Genomic DNA, 18558 nt, shown 5'->3' with positions numbered 1-18558 from the left:
TTATATCAAAGAATGGCAGGCAGAAGATAGAATAAATTTCATATGGGAAAGATTTTCAAATTCTCAACTTCTATTGTAAAATAGATTCTGAACACAATTACTTAACTTCATTTTGTTATCTGTTGTCTTTTGTAATCAACTACTATAATATAATTTACACGTACAACTTTTCGTTTTTAGACAATGTATTCGTAACTTTTTCATTATATTTATCGCTGAAAGTATCATCGCTTTATTTCGCATTTCTCCGAGTAAAATGCAATTGTATTCATATGTTGGCAATAAATTAAAACAGAATATCAGCAAAGGATTTACAGAATAAGCTGTATGAAATTTATAATGTTATACCCTTTTTGAATCCTGAATAATGTGCGGTGGAGGTCGGACGTGGGAAGGCAGGGAGGCTGACCGAGAGGCAATTATCGTGTAATGGCTTTGTTATCAGACGCCTTCCCATCTTGATAGCTAATGAAACTGGACGCTGCTCCACTTTCTCTGCACCGTTGTACTACGCGTCACGTTCGATATGTTTACTAGAAATCATCTCATTACGATCTAATAGACGCATGATGCGGCTATAAACATGTTGTTATATTGTGGAGCTTAAACATAGACTAGCCATTACAAACTGCAGGAAAAAGTGTAGTCACCTTAAATTGTTAAAGAACAAGAAGTTCGTAACTATCGTGACCAACTGAATAGTATCTTTTTTGGCATTGGTTGAGAATATGAGACTGAAATTACGTTTTCCAATTTTTTAAATGTATGTGATTTAAACTGGGTCGTGAAAATATCATTGTCATATATCCCTATTCCGTCAGACAGTTTGTAAATGTCATCCACAATGAAAGTTTATAATAAGTGCGATGTGATGTGAGTGGTTCCGTTAGTTGATCTGTTAATAACGCCGCTCAGTGCTTCGTGCTGGCACAATGCTCGGGTCGATCTATCGGGCGCTGGTCGTTTTTTGCGTCACAGTAAATTGCTTTCCCGGGCGCCGACGCCTCTGGTTTACCGGTGCTAACTGTCCATAAATCATTTTGTAGAGCTCGCGCCCGCTTTGTGCTATTTGTTGTTTTATTTTACAGTTTTTGTCATTGTACTTTTTGGTCTATCTATTTTGTTATCGTGTTTTTCAATCGTAAGTTTCCGCGAATTGTTTTCCTTGAACTTCGCAACGGAATTGACGCTCTAGCAATTTATTTGTCTAGCGTGATTATTTTTTATTTTCTTTTATTATTTGTCTATAAACCTTAGCCAAACATTAGATGAATAAGTAACACGAAAGGTGACTTGAAAAGTGCCTCCGCGAGTAACAAATAACTGTTATGCCTTGGTTTTATAAAAACAATTCGGTTGTTGATGCAAGTGTAGATAGTGAAGCGTAAAGGTTGGTAATTTAAAACAAAGGGGGAAAGAAACAGTTTAATTTTAGCATCATTTTAATTGAAAAATTCACCTGCCACTCTTATTCATCGTTGCATTCGATGCTTGATAAAAATAAATTGAAAAGTTGCCCCAATTATGAAAACTTTTATGTAGTTTGAACGAGATAGATGAGTGAAAATTGCATTATGGTAATCTAGAACATCAGGTCACGGCCGTACATATTTTCGTTAACATTGACTGAAAGTGCATGAATTAGTTACAAAGTCTACGTATCTACGGTACCGCGACCTGTTATCACTGGTCGTGACGTCACGGGCTGCTGGGCGCGCACCGGCGCATGAACCAGCTGATGTCGTGGGAATAACATGCCCGAGGATATAAGCCATACACAACTGTTGTGAAACGCCGTGCTTTATGATTCTATGATCTATTCATAGTGGGGACTCACCCATGTTGAGTAAGATATTGTGACGTATGACATGAGTACAACTTGTCCAGTGGTTTTTATATTTAATAGTCAAAGGGATTTTACTCGGCATATATTCTTTATATAAATGTAAGAAGTCATTGATCTGAGAACCAGTATCGAACTAATATCCTTGAGAGAATAGGATGCGGGCTTTAGTACTTGAATTGATAAGTTGTTGTCTTAGACGTTAAAGGTCGAAGGAAATAACTGAAAGTCGTTTATTATGTACTTCAATAAAGGAGGGTGTAGAGGTTGTATAAAGATATTATCGTATTTTAATCATAAAAATAAATTATTCATTTTGTCGGAGGCACTGCCCAACCCTCAGAAAGTCCAATAGTAATCCTTTGTTACTATTTACCTTGATCTGACAAACATCGCAAAGTTATAAAAAATAATGACAAAAAAATTGTATATTAGCGTAGGTGCAAAGCTTTTTAATAAAAGCTTTATCCATCAACCGTGACCTGGGTCATCGCGTGAATTATAAACCTATTAAAATATTTATAGTGTCAGTTGTGAGTAGCATCAACCAAAGTACTTCGTTCACGTATTACACTAATGGACAGTCAGTCGCGGTGAGAACGAGTAGCTTGCGGTCATCACGCAACACGTGCCCTACATATACGTAAAATGTTAATCCATTAAGTTAATTGACATAAGAAGATTCCTTTATAGCGATGAAACAAAAGGCAAAGGCTTTAATCTGAATTATTAAATTTTATGCTTATTTACTGCACAAACTTAGAGCGGCATAATCCGCTTCCAATCAATTGAGACTTTCTATTAAAAAGTATTGATTGACTTACGCTTTTTGTTTATTAGAATGTTGTAATATTAGCGTGTTTATTATGTATCAAATTGCAAATGACTCATAAGTCTGAAATAGAATATGTATCATTTGATAAGAGTTTAGGGATATCTATTCAATTTACGCATTCGTTGTTAATGATTCACGCAGATAGAGTACGACAACCTGTAATTGGGTCATCGGTGTTACATTCAGCATCATTCGCGATGCGTGGCGGTGTCGAAAGATTCGCAGGATAAAAAACATTCATGTGTTCAAACCTGCGTGTATCCGCAACGTAATTACTGAAAATTCACCGGCAACATTGTTTTATTCTGCCGTTTCCGAGTTGCCGCTATACGTCAACGTTCCGCAATCCGATATAGATAAATAGGTACCGTTGACCGGGGCGAAGACAAAGTGCTGCTATAAATCAAACTAGGGACTAATTAACCGAATAACGTATTGAAGCGAGCGGCATCATCGCACCTGCGCTAATCACCACTTCTCTGGACTACTTGTGAAGGCAGCAATTTGCACTTAGCTATATTACGCATTCAATGATTTATTTGCACAGTATTTATGATTATCAACGATCTTATACAAGCTTATTTACTATCGAGGAAGTAATAAATTAAGCGTTTGCGTATATGGCAGATGCGATTGAACTGTCTGTCTATCTCAACTGCGTGCGAGACTAAACACAGTCGTTTTCGAATGAGCGGCGACATTTACTTATAAATAATTTATGATGCATTGATTTCAGACGTGTCGTCATTTTACAGTTAAATATAAACTTGTGCTGCTGCGTTTGATTTAATTTTTGATTGCTATAAAATCTCTGCTTAATAATAAATCATATCGGGTCAGTGGAAATTAAAAATGCTATATGTTAATATTAGTGTTCAGACATTATTTTTTAGATGCAACTAAATTCAACTAAAGCAAAAATATGTTCAGATTAAATTTTGACTTTTATTAGAGTAAAAAAAAACATGTTTTATGTTTCGTAAACTTAAATGCTATTTGTATTGGAGTATAACTATGTATGAGGAATATAACTTTGATATTATGCTTTTTTACAACAACACTTATTGATAGTATTCCATGGGAATTGAACCCAGGATCCCAGAATCGCATCGCAGTTACTCTCGGGACTGAAAGATGCGGTCAAACGAGTATGCGTCATGAGTAAGATTTAAAAGAAACTTGGATTGTTTAACGTCTGCACATTGGTATGCGTCGTCGTTGAATATTTGGAAAGAAGTTTTTATTTAAAGCCAGTTTTAAAGTATCGCTCATTGTTTGTAATTTGGCAGCTCTGTAAAAAGTTTACAAGACGAGCGCATCCATTGCGAGAAGTGCCGGTATCTTTTTGCGCTTCGTAATTAATATTAAACAAATTTTACAGTTGTGGCGAAGCTTCCCACTTTTGTGCTGATTTTTTTGTCTGTAATTGTTTACCTTTTAAATTTACTTTTGGCGAAGTCAATTTATTTAAACAAAATACTTTCATACCTTTGTATTTTGATATCGTACGTACGAATGTAACCGGTTGCATTCATAGGATGTTGTCTTGATATTTCAATGAGAAGACAACGACGAACTCTCCATCAATTGTATTCAATTGAATGAGCAATAAGGTGCGCGACGCAATAGTTTGTTATGCGCAGCAAAATGTACGTAGAAAGTCGTTGAAATCTTTTAAATTGCGTTTTATTATTATTTGATTAAACTTTACAGTATTGTCTAAATTTGTAAATAACAAGTTTTTTGTTCTAAATACTAGTGAAGCTTTGTTATTCGTATTTGAGTTTCATAGCGAACATTAGCATGAGGCCGGCGAATAAATAAAGTATTCATAAAGCAAGCAGCTATGGCTACGCAAGTAACTTTATCGCGAGGGAATATATGATGTGTGACAAGGTGTTACATAATGGAAATGCACGTATCACGTAAGGCGGATGCCGGAATGGAGGATGACAATCTGCTCCCCACGACGTGCGACAACGAGCGGCAAGGTCGCCGTCTGATTGCTGATAATAGCGCCGGTTATGATACACCGGCTTACTGGCCTACTTTAATAGCGATGCATCTGCCACTCTTTACCCTCACTTTATCACATCTATCGTTCATATCCGTAGTCTACGTGTGTTACTCTGTGTTACGTCACAATCACCGATCATCATCACCGATACGTGAGTATCCATTAGCAAATATTTTAAGTTGATTATTCAAGATACAAATTTTCTATTGATGTATAACTTACTAGAAAATTGAATATGAATGCTATACTACTGAGCACTAGTGGGGTAAAATCTTCAAGTTTGTATTTTTTCCACAAAAAACAACAATTGCATATCAAAATATATCTTTAAATTAATCTTTTTGTATTAATGTAAAAAAAACATTGGAATATATTCAGTAATTTAGTTAATAACCAGGATATGCAACGTAATTTTTTTAATAAGCTTATTAAAATAAACTAAGAAATGTAAATTAAATTGTACAATTTGCATTATAAAACGGCACATAGGCATGTGCATACAGCGGCATTTTCCTAAGTCGTTTTCTTCCGTAATTCAACGACAGTTCATCCCGTCTCTTTAACAGGATGATAGTGGGCACTCGCTTTGAAGCCGGTTGCGAAACGATGTTATTTTTAGAACGATGACGACATCTACCAAGTATTCCATTGAATTGACCGTATTGTCACTTTTTGCCATTCCCATTGCCGTATTGTCTGGTTTAGATATGACCGATTTCCTGTTTGATTTTACATCGCTAAATCTAAATCTAAAATTTGAGTGCCTCTTTTTTGTTGCTCTTCATAGGTACCTTTAAATATAACTTTTTTTTTTACCTTTCTAAGCGGACAGCAATGATTGTTCCAGTTTATAATCCGGTAGATCTGCAATGAAATAAATATAAATTAAATAATCTATTCTCACATCGCAACAAAAACTTCGTATCACTTTTATCTTCATTTATCCAGTATTTTAATTTGTAGCCTTAGCGACGGACTTTTGCCATTATTACATACTTTGATGTCATAGAGGTTTTCCCAGTCTTCCATTTAATATTTTTTTTCATTTAATTTTCTTTTTTCTTTCGTTCTGTTTATATAGAGACCTATACTATAACTTATACTGTGACCAGACATTCTTAAATTTAATAAAAAAAAACAATAGAATATTAATTGCACACTCCTTTTTATTTTTGTAGCATTAAATTAACCTAACTGAAATAATTAAGTAACTTTAAGTCATAAACGATGACTTTGTTAAGTACAATGAAAGGCCAGCTTTAGGACAATGTAACCAGTTAAGTGACGATGCAGCTGTCTAAGTTAGCATGTTTTATTCCCTTTATTAAGTTACATCTTGTACAGCAAGATTAGTCATAATGCTATTTTGAGGTCTTGTACTGAAGAAATACGCGACTTACTGCGGTTAACCACAACCTAATGCTTCAGATTGTAAGCTTAATTTCTTTACCACAATTTGTGGTAGTACTTCACTTGTAGTCTTTTGTTTCTCGCTGTCTCTAAATATCAATTACTAGCTGTCGCCCACGACTCCGTCCGCGCGGAATTAAAAAAATCTATTGAGTAGCCTATGTGTTCTTCCAGACTAGGTTCTACGCCTGTGCCAAATTTCATCAAGATTCGTCAAGCCGCTCCGGAGATACCTTCAAACAAACATCCATTCATCCATCTAACCATCTAAACATTCGCATTTATAATATTAGTATGAAGTATAATTGGCATTGTAGGAATCATTGTATTTTTTTTTCTAAAATATACAATTATATTAAAGCTTGGCATAGTTTCAAAGCTATAGTTATCGGAATATGTATAGTTGTAATCTGTAAGTATAATACATTGGTTATGCCGTGCGATTCGGCCTTCGCCACGGCTCCAGGCACATTGTAGCCTCTCACAATGACCGGCGAGAAATTAGATATCACAGTGTTTGTCGCTGCAACTCAAGTAATAACTTCATTCTGCAACGACCTAGTTATGCAACATGCAAGTGTATTCCATTATGCATCTTATAATATGTTACTTTGAATTAGGTAGGTCCACGTCCTGGATTTACATTTTAAAGTCCCTTAGCGAGAGGAATAATAGGTGCATAGGAACTACTGCCTTGATAATGATAATTGATATTTTGTTCGCTGATTTACGACGTAGAGTACCAAATCACCTTATTAAAGTATTTAGTTTAAGTATCTCTAAATTGACATTTAACAAGTTATAGTTAAATTTTAAGGCCACATATCATTAACTTTAATTACCAATATATGCAAATATGTAAAGAAAAATCTATTTATAGGTTTTCCGATCGTACGTTCAATTACTTTCACTATTAGATTCGCCGACGGCCGGATGAGGCGATCATTGCCAATCAGCGGCTCTTTGCTCAATTGAAAATTAACTTTACTGTTCATACTCTGAGCAAGACTTAATTAAATGTCGATCAATAATGTGTAAAGCAGTCAAGAGAAGAGGTATTTAAGTTTAAGTTATCTGCCTTTTAACCTTAACATCTCACATTTCAACATGAGTAGTATAAATAATCTTGATTGACTTTATACGTTCTTTAAAAATACTTGTAGTAGTACTATAAACATTCGGTTATCTAGGTATAAATGTTTAAAGTAAAAACGTTAAAACAATTCTACGTAAAAGAATGTCTGACAATATACGCGAGTTTAAACCGGTATCCCAAAATCGTATTATCAAACACGATCTGCGGCGGCACAGTCGCCTAACAGAACCGCTCAGTAAACCACAGACACGAACAGGGAACGGGATTTCCAATAACAATGGGGGAATCTGATGGGTAAACACAATTGCGTATTGACAGGGATCAAATGGCGACAGGATGGCTACGCGGGGTGGACAATACTCGAGTTTTTGCTATACGAATATGTGTGCCGATAGTTTTGACGCTGCAATGCATTACTATAAATATTATTATTATTATTATTTTCGGTTTCAAAACTACAAATATACCTTTATTTACGAAGCTGTAAAAACTACAATTCAAGAATCTATTAAAGTTGGCGACTATCCGACTTTAGAATTAGCAATTTGTTTTTAATGTTACCTACGAATAGCTCAATTATATTGGAGGTTAGAGTGACGTGATCGTTTGGATTTCTAATACTAACTTACAACATATTTCTATAATAGATCGATACATACCTTCTAATAGATTTGTACTAGATACTTTTTTATTGCAGAACTGGTTCATATTGTATAATACATCTGCTATATTATATGTATACCTTTATACAACTAGTCTCAACGCTCAGCCATTTATCATGACATAATATCTTGAGACGCCCTAATACTTGCTATCCTAAATCCGCCTGCTAAATCCCGCCAACTCTCTTCCACTTATTTTATTGTTATGGCTAGTTCATTTCAAGAGGTCAACGCTTTATTTGTATTTATATGAAAACGATTGTTGTTTGTAGTCCACAATTATTCGAATTCTATAACTACACCCATCTATAATAGTGTAGATTAGACTTATAGCGGTGTCCGCAATTGTAATAATTCTGGTAAATATTTTGACGGCATATGGTACCTACTGTCCTGAGGGCTTTTTATACTTATATTTCTTACAGACTTAGAAATGTATTAAAAAATGTTTACGCACACGTAAGAGAACAATTTCTGTATCAAAGGAAAACATAAATTTAGGAAGGAGAGCAGGGGGAAGTAAACGACGTAGTTTCCTCGGTTGCCACGGTTACGCCCCGCACGTGGCCCGGAGGTTCATGCAGCGTTTCCACATTAGCGGACATACATTCGTGTACCTTTGAATAAATCCGATTACTTTCGATGTTCTTTCGAGTGTAATGAAACGTGTTAAATTGAAGTTACCTCAACCTATGTTACGTAACGGAAATTATTATAACATATTAAAAATATTATCTCGGTATTTTTGTTGTGAGATTTCGTCAGTAATTCGCGGAAGCTTGTCTCACATTGGGGTGCGATTGTGTGGCTCCCTGTTCTTAATTGCATTTTATTTATTCAGCACTATGGTATACTGCAAACGGTCGCAAAACATCCCCGAGGGGAGCTGAACCCTGGTCGCTCATTAGTTTGTGTAGTAGTAACGTCTAAATTTAATCGTCGAATTAAGTCATCGCGTTTAAAACTCCCAAGCTAGTGACATAATCCACATAATATTAATTTTGTTTGTAAATTAACTTGTCTCTATTTACCATACATAATAACTTTCAAGAAAAACTTTTGAAATTACAAACAATTAAGAAGACATTGTAGGGCTCAGTTCTAGGGACAAGTCATCGTCCCAACACCAGACTATTACATGTTTCTAAAAATATAATCCCGTTAACGGCATAATTAGTTCAATTGTCGAGTAGACTCAAGCGCATAGCTCTGCGTTGAATATCCGAGCCGACACCATTGTAGAAGATTTGTTCTTCTCTACGCAGTGATGTAAAATGTTTATACTAGTAAACAACTAACTACTTGTTGTATATTTGTTGTTCAGAAACTGACTATGAGCACCTAAACATGTTAAAAAAAATGACTAACTTAAACAACTCCGTAACTTGATCAACTGGTTATCGATTGCCAAAAGATTGTACAGACAAATCTTTGTTCAAACCCATAAAACGCATCGAATATAATTCCATGGTAACTAAAACCAAATTTAAATACATTGTCATAGATTTATTTATATCAATCGAGTTTATTCTGTGATGTCATACCTGCTCAGCACAAACAGGGCCCCTCTCTGGAAATGTAATCGATACGGGGTACCCTACATTAGAAATTTATTACCGTCGGGGTCTCGGTCTCGTCGGCTAAAATGGAAATGTGTGTCTCCGCTTTTCCGACTTCGTGAGAAATATTCGTCCGGTTCTGTTATAATTGTCGGAAGAAGTCGTTTATCTGTTAATCCCATTTTTATGTTCTATCCTAAGGAGCAGAAGTAAATACTAATAGTTGATTATTTCACTAATTAATAGTGTAGTTATGTATTATTTATCAGCATTGGCTGTTGCCTGCGACACTGCCCAGAGATTATAGAAAGTTGTGTAGAGTACTTGGAGTTACGTAATAACAAACATCCATCCAACTGTTCGCATGTATAATACTAGTAAGATCACGTAAACAACAACAGTTTGCATTTAACGATATTCCATCATGTTATGTGTGTATTCGTAACGTAATACTATTATCCCCATGTTGGAGTATAAAACATAATCTTCTTAACGATGTTACAAAAAATTGCTCGCGCCATAAGTTTCTATAATCCTACTGCTTAAAGCGGATTCACTATACTTTGATTTACATTTACAAATGTATAATTTTGTTTGATAATTTAATCAAAAACCATTTTTTTACGCATTAAAATCTGATAATTTTTCTATGCTTCTGTATTTTTGGTACTGGTAACTTTAAAGAAATATAACATGGTGATCTAATTTACTTTTATTTCTATCTACTTGAAAATGTATAAATACACCAGCCAGACTCTGTTTCTATTCATCGTTGCAGAATTGAACGTCAATATTGCAGACATAATGAACTTCAGAGTTAGGCACAGCGGGGCAATACTTCTGGAGTGCCAGTTAATAATAGACGATAAACTTTACCCTCTAAACAAACTAATAAACGTTGCTCAGTTTCTCACTAATTAAATTCCTGCCTCGACTTCAGTTGACGGTTGACGCCCACGTTCCGAATCTTGAGAATGACGCCACATGCTAATGTTTATTAAAAAAAAACGTATAAATAATAACGAACTCAATGGCGCCAAATAATGCGTGGGATGGCTTTTCATACTATGTTACAAGTTTGAATGACAGGTTAAAGAATTGTCTAATAAAAAGCATTTTTCTCGAAGAAGCTTTTGTATTCGCAACCAATATTACAATATTGTTAGATTATAATATTGTTATCTTCATTTATCATGTACCGAGTTATACTGGAGTTAAGTAGCACATAGTTTTTTTTATGTAGTCATATAAAACGTTATAATTTTAGCAAGCGAACTATGAAATTTTAAACATTTACTGAGTCATTTCGTGAATAATAATTAATTTTTTTGTACTTATTCAATAGGAAGGTCAGTGCGGTTACTGATTCATTGGAATGCTTTATTGCGGAAAATTGTGCGGCTTTAGTGATTTAATAATTAAAAGTTTATTTTGTCTCGGTGCCAAAATTGTCTATATCATTCTGTAATTAAATACATTTTATGACAATAACATAAACACTAATAATTTGGCTAGATCTTTTAACTATTCCATCGTTTGTTATTCTTAGTACTTGGTCACTGGAACTCTAATCTTTCGGATTAACCTGTCCTCTCGGTGCAAAAACTATCTTCCACAGATTTATTATGAATAAATAAATAAATCTTAGCAATAAAATTTATATTTTTTCGACCAAAATGAGGTCGCATCAAGTTTATTGCGTAAATCTTAGGACATTAGACCATATTTGACTCAATTAAACTGTAGTTAAAGTTATTGTGACTCAGTTTGTACTCCATTGGACATAATCTTCTCGTGAGTACTACGTTGCCCACTGGTGTGACGTCACGACATCGCTGACTCACCCGACTGAGATGAATGAATAATAGGGAGAGCTTTACATTGAATCATCCGGGTGGAACTTACTGAAAGTTTTAAATTTTGAAGCGCCATGTGCATAAAAACTGTTTTCTTTATAAAAAATAAGCTTCTACGTGGATTTTTTTTTGTAAAAATAAATAGTATAGTTTGTTCTATAATAATACTAAGCTATTAGTATGTTTATGACGAAACTTTAGTGGAGTAATATGAGGTCTCGACGGAATTTTGATAGATAAAAAGTTTTTTGTTCGTTAATGATAGTATAGCAGTTATATTTTTTGGCTTTACGTAGCATTGCATCGTCTGCTTTAAAATAAAGCATAGTATCATGAGATAGTTAGTCGACGCCAGTACGACATAAAGGTGCAGCAGGCTTTCTTAGTAAGTGCAGGCGAGGCGACCCTGTCGCGAAGGCGGGTCGACGCTCCGCTGACTCACCGGCGACCACCGCGACAAAACATCTCCGTATCGCACTCTACTTTTACATCTTAAATGTATGTATTTAAAAAAAATTGTACTCTATTTGAGATTTTTTTTTAAATAGAAAACGAGTCGTCCAAATTTACCTTCGGGACTTTTCATTTTACTAAAAGAAGGTTGATTCTTCATTCCCTCGCAAACCTCAATTGGAGAAAATCAAATGCCAAGAGTAATTTAATTAAAAAATATGTATCTAATTCCGTTTCACAGTATATGTTATATTGCGTATTTTAATTCAACGTTCATCACAGTTTTTTGTTCTACAATTCAACACATCCTTCAAAAAGTACTCAAACTTGACAAGAGGTTTTAATTGACGTGCTTGAATTTTATCACCGCAGCCTCTCGCGAAGAAACAAAGCCTTCGCAACGAATATTCATAACTGAACGTAACATTTTAAATTATTATAAATTCACGCAACTTGCTTTTAGTTTAAAAAAACACACGATGGATTTAAACACAGCTTTAAGAAGCTTCGTAATAAACTATTATAATATCGATATAATTTATGTATTGTTTATTTTTTCCAATAAGCCTTTCTAAACAATTTTACCTTAATAATTCTGTTATCACAGATTTATTAAGAACAGACTTGTTTATATCATTAATTTAAACACTAAAACTTTATAAAATCAATCGATAAATAATAAATCATATTGTCAGAAATATGTATAATTTCCATTGATTTCGACTATAATTATGCGGTGTTTTATTAAAAAAGTATTGAATAACCATCTTTATATAAACTTTTATAGTGTGGAGAACAAAGGCTCATTGTGAGCGACCTATATTTGAATGCTTGCTTGAAGCAAACTTGAACGGTTTTCTTATCGTCGTCAATCGGAGTGTACACAAAGAGCAAACAATTGCATTTCGTTCGCCTTTCCAGAACTATAAATAAACCAGTCTAAAAGAATGCGATAATCTAGTTATGGAATCCGTTTTCAAACACTAAAGATCAAAACACTGATAGCATATTTATTTCAAAATTGATTCCAGTCTCTTTCAGCCACTAAACTAACAACTTACGAGTACCTCGCCCGTTGACTTTTCTTTTCATAATAGGTTTGTGCATTTTATAGATTGAAATTATACTTCATCAACTATTCTGGTTATTAACTAGAAGCTTTATATATTATTAACCTAATCATTTGTCGAAAGCAAATACACCACATATTATTTATTAATTTTACTCTTTTTTACGCGCGTATACTTCCAAATCAGATTTAGTCCACTTAAATTTTTAAGTAACTAATATTTGTTTGTTTACTTTAAGAAATTAAATGGAATACGTCTGTCTGAACGTGACCGCTTAAGTGGCAAGGTTGAGGGTCGCCGTCATTCAGAGTGCACGGGCACGTAAGACGACGTCCTGGCTCGTTACAGTCAAGCATCATTACGTCACGACGCAGCTTGAGAACTGACATCAAGTTGACTACTAACCTATCTCTACTAAACGTTATTGTAGCCAGTTATTTATCTCTGTAATATGAAGTTAAAACATTTTAATAAACATTATACAAATATTCTGTTACATTTTAATTTAAGACATTGTCTATCATCTCCATCTTTTTTTTTTACAAACCAGCACACTCAGTTGTCACAACTATAATATATAGCCATAGATAGGGTCTCGAAATAGATTACTCATCTTATTTCACCATGGCTTAAAATTAACCTTCTTGTACGTACATTTTTTTCTCATTAAGTTTTTGTTATTCTTTGAACGTTGGAGAATGATTACGAATCAAGGTTATCACGCATACCTATTGTTCATGGTCATTCCATCTCCATGTAATACTTGAGTAGCAATTAATATGTGTTATTTACTATTTACATAAACCACATGTTAGTCTTGAGTACTAGAATTTATGACTTCGACGACAATGGTATATAATAACTAGTAATAAAAATATTAGTATTTATACGCCATGATAAAATACATCAAAACATTTAGTAGAGTCCTTTCAAAGGCTTAGAGAAGCTCTATTTAGAAAGTTTCTTATTTATTCTGAAGGAACCAAATTCAAGACCTAGACTATCATGTACCCTAGGTCTATCTAGTACCGTAACTGGAGATCGATAGCTGTTGATCCGTGAACTAACGGCAGTCACACTTGACGTCCTTCGACATTTGATATTCGGAAATTACACCCTTCAATATCAAGTTCAACTCGCGACTTTTATATATCCCACGATCAAATTAAACATTCTTATTCCAAATTTAAAAAAAATCTAGGATTTGCTTTTGTCACATAAAATAAATGTTTCTCGTTTACGTGTTAATATGATAATTCTTTAGCTTTCAAGCATTAATGTATATTTAAACTTTATTAGTGTAAACTATGATGTCATGTTCTTTGACGTAAAAATAACCAGCTTCGTTATAGTTGGCTGTAACAATAAAGTATAAGGTTTATTGCAATATACTGCGCAGTGTCGTCGCAGTCTCTTGGCATTTGCAGCTCAGTACATTTTAACGAGCTTGTCGTTGAGTAAATATATAACTTTACCTTAAAATATCACGTCATAGTATAACATGCCGCAGGTATACAACTTTGCAACTCCTGTACAAAAACATATAGTTATCTCTATTATTCAAAACCAAAGTGAGAGAGATGTCACTATGTTTTTGCACAGTTGTTTCTGAGCAGTGGAAACACGCTGTTTGTAATCGATTCTAAAAATTCTGTTTCACATCACTTGTGAACAATGCACTTCATAATGCACATATCATTGTTACAAAGTAGGACACCACATTATGAAAACTGTGGAATATGCAATAGTATACGTGGGCAAAACATCCATCAGCTGCTTTCTCTTATTTACATTAAAATGTTTAAATAATTGAAACAACACATAACTGAAAATTAGACACAAAAGATTGTAATGGTAGAATTAGACTTTACACGGCACACTCAGTGTATATATACATCAAAGTGTCTTTGTACGAAGTCTCTTGATATATCCGTACAATTATAAAAATGTCGTTATTTCGGTCTTAGTATACTCCTACCTTAACGCAATTAAGGTAAGAATTAATTGCTTATATTCGGTTTGTAAAGGGCCACTTGTTCGCGAGTGGTGAATGTATGGCAACCGGGTGGGAGTCGAGGGTTGTTCAACGCTTTTCCCCTGAAGATGTCGCTAGCAGCGCATTCACCTGCACCACGTATGTAGTGCATCGCACATACATGTGTCTCAAATTCGTCTGACAAGCGCAAGTGCTACACTTTCTTAAGTATTTTCTTTCTCCGTTTACCTGCATTTCTCTCGTGCGTTTTACTGTTTCTTTGTTCGCTTTAAACTGAAATTTACTTTTGTTTACATAAATGCTTTTATTTCAATTGGATTTTTAATATTATATCACAATCCATTGATTAATGTAATATGTTCGAAAATCTTAGTTTTCTTTTTAAAATGTTTAAAAAATAAAAAGAAGCTACTGGGCATGTAATATTTTGTTATTGTGTGTATAATAACAAATGTAAATATTGTAAAATAAGTAAGCGGAAACACGTCAGCTATTCTTGTATTGATCCGTTCGCGTCTCGTTCGTTACTTAGCGTGTCTAAATGTTGACATTGGCTTTAGAGCTCTTGTATGTCGTTTACATAATTCCTCGAGGGCTTGAGTGTTACGCTCTGACGTCATTTTAACGCTATCAACAAAGACCTTTTAGTATTTTTGTGTTGTCTTCAATGTATTTATATCAGAGTAATTTTCAAATTCATACATTCTAGACATTTTTAACTTGATGTTTTTTTGATATTTTATGTGTTGAACACGGATTTTTTCTTTCAATAACTTTCAAGAGAGTCGTGCTTTGTCTAGACTAGTATTAATTGCTAAATAACTATCAAGTCTTGTTTTCAGACAAAAAAACAAAGACCTTGTCTGCAAATATTAGGTACAAGTGTTATTTATCTTATTTCTTGTTAATACAATAAATAAATATTACAAGAACGTTAACCAATGCCGGTACAATTACCGTAATATATTCATAACATATTTATTTACAGACATAAAATTGTACGTGCGGTGTTCGTTATTCGTGACTAGAAACGCCGCGGCCGAGTTCATATCCGACCCGAAGCACGTTCCTCGTGAGTTACACACTGCGACATTATTAATTTGCTCTCGTCCCAACTGTCCCGACTAGATCCACTTCAATTGTTATTAGGTCATATAAATTCACCATGGTAACCGACTCATTTCATCTTATCACTGTACTGTTATACTACGACGAGTTGCATGCATGCGAATTTCGCTGTAACACTTTAAAGTTTATCGTTGACATGAAATTAGAATATGACATGTTTTAAATAGTCAAACTGTCGCACTGAGTCTCGTTAATTGACCGCTAAGAGAGATATATAATAGTTTTATTATAAGAAATCCGCATTTATATATTTAGTGACCTTTTCTGATTTGTAAACTACTCTAAACGCAACACCAAGGTACGGTACTTAATACTCTTCAATAATTAGTAAAAAGTCTTTGTTTTTTAAAAGATATGGAATAGGTTTCGAACTTCTCCGTTATACAGTGTACGGTGTTTAGTTGACAATTAGTGTCTCGTCCCGTTACCGGCTCATTGTCCTCCTCAATACGCCTTTGTGCGCTGAATACAACGATACTTCTCATTCGCACCGAGTTTAGTCTTGCACTATTGTGTCAACAGAGACTTTATACCAAGAACTAAATGATTAGTTCTCATTATTTCTTGCGGTAATCGTGTTTTGCTAAGTTGGAGTCTTGTAGAAATCACGTTCTGCTAAATCTATATGTAATAATTCTATTTATTATACTATAAGTTATCTTAGCTTAAGGCACGATAAGATTAATATAATTATAAGACCTGTGCAATCAAAATGTACTAACGTGAACCTAGACTTTACGAGTGAAGCGAAACTTATTTTGTGACAAATTATCTACATCGCTTTCCAGTAACTAATTGTTTGACTAAACAAAAATGATCTAGGCGTCGTCAAATAATTCTATGAACATTTACGTCGCCATTAATTTGTCATTAGGGGCTGTAATTATCTGGTTCGTAATTCGATGCGAAATGATACCGTTAGCGAACGGTCGTCCTCGAAAAGGGACGGTACTCGCCGGAAGTGTAACACCATGAATTGTACAGGCTTCCGGAATTTTCATTTGCGTTCATTGACTTGTTTTGGGACAATATTTGTTACAATTGTTGTGCCCTTTAAACATTAACCTTACACTGTGCGACCTCTGTTCCAAAAATAACTTCTCAAATAATTTGGATATTGGTTCAGTGTTTTTTTATTCATTTCAAGTATCGAACTGCTATCTACATGTTACATCTGCCCTTTTCCGAGCAGTCTTATGCATTCTTTCGTCTTTATTTTGTCTTTTAGCGTTTTCTCAAAATATAGAGTACGTTAAATATTTTAATGGAACGTTAAATTTTGTTTTTAGGTCATGTGAGCTAGCCATAAATTCTTGATTTAGGTTGGCTTATTATTGTATCGGGGTCTGTGCGAGGGACAAGGGCAGAGCTGCGTCCGGACGAGACCTTCCCGCCAACCTTGTCCGGGATCTCCCGCACCGCGCCGAGCGTCTGTCCTTGAGCCGCCTCGTTCGCCTCTATCGACTCCCGAGAATGCGTATTGTTCTCAGCGTCGCTGACATTTTCTATTTTTAGTGCAGAGGAAATTACTTTTCTGATTTTTTAACATGAATATATATTTCTACGAAAAATATTCCATAGTGCGACTTTGGTTCATCTTCTCATCTTTACGCTTTGTTGTCATATTTTTATTCTATTTCTAAGTTTGCAGTTGTGTAAATTTCCAATAGCAACCATTTTTTATTTAATAATGTTGAATTTGTAGCTTGTATATATATGGAGTTGAATGATATCTTTAAATATGATAAGGCGTATTTCCGAATCGTCGATCACTAGGTGTCAAACGATCTATCAAACGAACGACTCGAATAAATCTACGACGGAGTGAGAACGTCGATTTATTTACTCTTTTCTAACGGATCTCCCGCCGGGCTATATCTTAGCGTGCACTGGAATCCAATGAACACCTTTTACGTACTACAGCAACTCTCTACTTATTTAGGACGCACTATGTGTTAGATTTATCAAAGACAAGTGTCTCAATTGTTTGACTGCAAAAACTAACGATGTTGAAAGACAAACATAGTTATCGCTCACCGATGTATTACACTTTACGAGTACAACTTAGTTTGGAACAAATATGTTATAATCTATGCTTGACCACTCATAGCTTGTTAGATGGAGTAGAATTTAAATAGGTGTCGGCGTGTCCAAGAGTGTTTGTGAGGAAATGGTTTTATTATTATCGGCCGGATATTCAATTATGTACCGGTGATAGATAAAGTATATGGTGCGGGTTGCTTTTGTCGCGACCAATAGGTTTAAGTTCTATATCATTACGACACTCTTATAAGTAGTAAGTATATATATAATCAATAAAGTATGTTTAAAACAAGTCGTGACTAACACCATCCTAATTCTAAATGCGCGTTACTTAGAAATATATTCGTAAGTCTTCTGCACCTGTTGACACTTCCTGTTATCGTTTGCCGTTCAATTACATGTCCAAAAAAAGCTGTCGTTGCCTAGCTAGGAACACGTGGTCGGGACACGTGCCATACCGCCCCAAAGCTCACCTGTCAACAGCGTTCGCGGCATTGTTTCTAAATTCGTCAGCTTTTGTAAGCGGCTTTAAGAAACGTCTTTCGAAAACAAATCATGTTATATTTTAACTTTTTTAAAGTTGTAAAGAT

At 34.6% G+C, this 18558-nt stretch overlaps 2 protein-coding genes across 3 annotated transcripts in view; one reads left to right on the top strand and one right to left on the bottom strand.

Annotated features, from left to right (window-relative positions):
• Positions 1-18558, top strand: part of Miga (mitoguardin) — a 48219-nt gene that overhangs the window by 15029 nt on the left and 14632 nt on the right. The gene's annotated exons all lie outside the window — the stretch shown is intronic.
• The window catches only part of uzip (beta-pore-forming protein unzipped), a 33697-nt gene that overhangs the window by 8357 nt on the left and 6782 nt on the right, over positions 1-18558 (bottom strand). Inside the window, exon 2 of one of the 2 annotated variants that reach the window (XM_013312879.1) lies at positions 5512-5559. The exons of the other annotated variant lie outside the window; for it this stretch is intronic. The gene's annotated coding sequence lies outside the window, so the exon portion shown is untranslated. The remainder of the gene's footprint in view (positions 1-5511; positions 5560-18558) is intronic. 2 annotated transcript variants of the gene reach the window in all.

The sequence above is a fragment of the Papilio xuthus genome, unplaced genomic scaffold (genome assembly GCF_000836235.2).
Source record: "Papilio xuthus unplaced genomic scaffold, Pxut_1.1 DF827597.1, whole genome shotgun sequence".
Classification (NCBI taxonomy): Eukaryota; Metazoa; Arthropoda; class Insecta; order Lepidoptera; family Papilionidae; genus Papilio; species Papilio xuthus.
The sequence above is the reverse complement of the archived record's forward strand: the minus strand, read 5'-3'. Positions and strand labels throughout refer to the sequence as shown.